Below are 2,889 nucleotides of genomic sequence, written 5' to 3'. Positions count from 1 at the left end.
TAGTGGCATTGACACTTTCATTTAATTGGTGGTCTGTAATGTGTACACACCGTAACATTGTTTCACATTAAAATAAAGATTAGACAACGTGTTTTTAAATGGTGCCAAAACGTTTTAATACAGCAAATGAACATCACATATCTACATATATACATATCTACATATATTCACCGAAATTATTGACATGTTAGCAGCGATGAAACTAAACCGGAAGCTTCCGGAAACAAATGACAGAGACTAAACAAAAAAACGGAATTTCTCCGGATTTCCGGAATTTCGAATGCGGGTTTTTCGTTTTATTTTTGTTTTGTTTTAGTGTAATAAAAGGGGTAATGCGGGACCAAAAATCAGATGCGGCGGGGCCTGAGAAACGAACTATTATTTTGTTGGCCTAATCGCTCTCCTGTTCTCAACTAGGATACGCGGTTACTCGCAGACACTGGCTCGTGGTCGTCTGCTTACTTGTGAGAAGGCGCGGGTTGATGGTTGTAAGGAGGTGGTTAGTTACACAGGCACTTGGAACGTCTCAATAAAAAAAAGGTAAATAAACACGAAGTGTATTTACTACCAAAGTCTTAATGTTTCTCTACTCTATTTCGCCTATTATTGCCGATAATTACCTGTAACTGCCGGTCAAATGCTCATCTGCAACACACAAGTACACCGCACGCCCGCACGCCCTGTGCGCAAACAACATGAATAAGAGAGTATGAATAATATGAACTCTCTTATTCATGTTGTTTGCGCACAGGGCGTGCGTGCGGTGTACTTGTGTGTTGCAGATGAGCATTTGACCGGCATTTACAGGTAATTATCGGCAATAATAGGCGAAATAGAGTAGAGAAACATTAAGACTAGTAGGTAGTAAATACATTTCGTGTTTATTTACCATATTTTTGGTTATTTATTGAGATGTTCAAAGTGCCTGTGGTTAGTTACGTGTGGTACGCATAAGTAAGCATACCGATGCATAGTAGACCAGCATAGAGAACAATTTTGACTTGCCGCCTTCCGCAGCTAAACGTGCGTCATTACAGTTATTATATATATCGTCGGTTTGCCGCCAAAGTCGAACACACGTGCGTGTAGGCAGGCATCACCCTCAAGGGTAATGGCGAAGGTGGGTGCGAACTTGCGAAGTAGCGATGGATGTGTTCGTATTTAACCATTATTTATTTTATTCTGTTACTGCTACTGCTGCTGCTGCTGCTGCTGCTGCTGTTGTTGTTGTTGTTGTTGTTGTTGTTGTTGTGGTGGCGGCGGCGGTGGTGGTGGTGGTGGTGGTGGTGGTGGTGGTGATGGTGGTGGTGGTGGTAGCAGTGGTGGCGGTGTTGGTGGCGGCGGCGGCGGCTGTGGTTGTTGTTGTTATTGTTGTCGTTTTTGTTGCTGATGTTGAACTTTAGCTGCTTGTTACTACTGCTGCTGCCGTTGTTGTTGTTGTTGTTGTTGTTGTTGTTGTTGTTGTTGTTGTTGTTGTTGTTGTTGTTGTCGTCGTCGTCGTCGTCGTCGTCGTTTTTGTCGTTATGTTGTTCATGTTGAACTTTAGCGTCGAAGACAATGTAGTATGATAGTATTAATAAGTTATGATAGTATTATTAATAATCACCACAATGGTACAGTGATAAACAATGTGGCAACGTCGATGGCAACAGAGAAGATTGTCATGTTACGCCAGCCTCTCCAGCATGGCGCTACATACAAGTAAGCGATCGTAGCATTCCCACGTGCGCTCATCTGTACTTGCTGCGGCTGAGAGAGAGAGAGAGAGAGAGAGAGAGAGAGAGAGAGAGAGAGAGAGAGAGAGAGGAGCGAGCTAACGAGGAAGAGAGAGAGCGAGAGAGAGCGAGAGAGAGAGTGCGCGCGAAAGCGAGGGAGAGCACGCGAGAGGCACTGTCGTGCATGCGGGCTCGCGCGCGCATATAACTCAATGGCTGCACAGCCATTGACGAAATCCTGCCGCGGCATGAATGGTCGGCTGCTAATGTTGTGTGCCCGATAGACGGTCACCGCGCGTGCTCTTCCCCGGCCGCACGCCTTGCGAGCAACGACGCCGGTGCGAGTCCGTGACTCCCGCAGGCCATGAAGCATCCAGCGTTCTGTATCCGCGCAGCAGCAGCAGCAGCAGCAGCAGCAGCATGGGTTGGGCTGTGGGCTGTGAGCTGTACGCCGCCCGTTCGTTAACGTGCGGGGGCAGCAGTAGGAAAGCACCGGCAAATCAGCTGGAAGTGGAATCTTGACGAGTGAAAGAAAAATCAATTATGAAGAGACGAGCGTGACCGGCGGAGGCGAAGAGGCGGGGGAGGAGGAGAAGAGACGGAGGAGGAAAAGGAGGAGGAGGAGAAGAGACGGAGGAGGAAAAGGAGGAGGAGGAGGAGGAGGAGGAGGAGAAGGATGAGGAGGAGGAGAAGAAGGAGAGGTGCAATCGTGGGTATGTGCCGTGCACGCCACTGGGAGAAGATTGAGAAAGACGGAGGGAGAAGGGGGAGAGGGGGAGGCGTAGGATGAGGAGCAGGAGAACGCGGAGCGGAGGTGCAAGGAGAGGGAGAGGTTAAGTAGAATGGGCGGAGATGTGAAGATCTGCCTCCCTATTGCCATGGTGTAATTGGGACATTGTCCATAGAGATAGAAATAAAATTTAGAGAGTGGGAAAGAGAGAACTAGAGGTGGGGTAGTGAAATAGATGGAGAGAGATAGAGAGAAGGGGGACGGGAGAAGGAGGATCATCATAGAGATCCTTTTTACTGTGTCCTCCTCTGTGACGCTTTACGCCAGTGTCCTTTTGTAATATTGGCTTCACTGATGCGCTCGGCATAGATCCCGCTTCACAACAGCATTTTATTTACACCCACCACACACACACGCACGCACGCACGCACGCACGCACGCACG

The sequence above is a fragment of the Priapulus caudatus genome, unplaced genomic scaffold, assembly GCF_000485595.1.
Source record: "Priapulus caudatus unplaced genomic scaffold, Priapulus_caudatus-5.0.1 Scaffold709, whole genome shotgun sequence".
NCBI classification, from domain to species: Eukaryota; Metazoa; Priapulida; class Priapulimorpha; order Priapulimorphida; family Priapulidae; genus Priapulus; species Priapulus caudatus.
The sequence above is the reverse complement of the archived record's forward strand: the minus strand, read 5'-3'. Positions refer to the sequence as shown.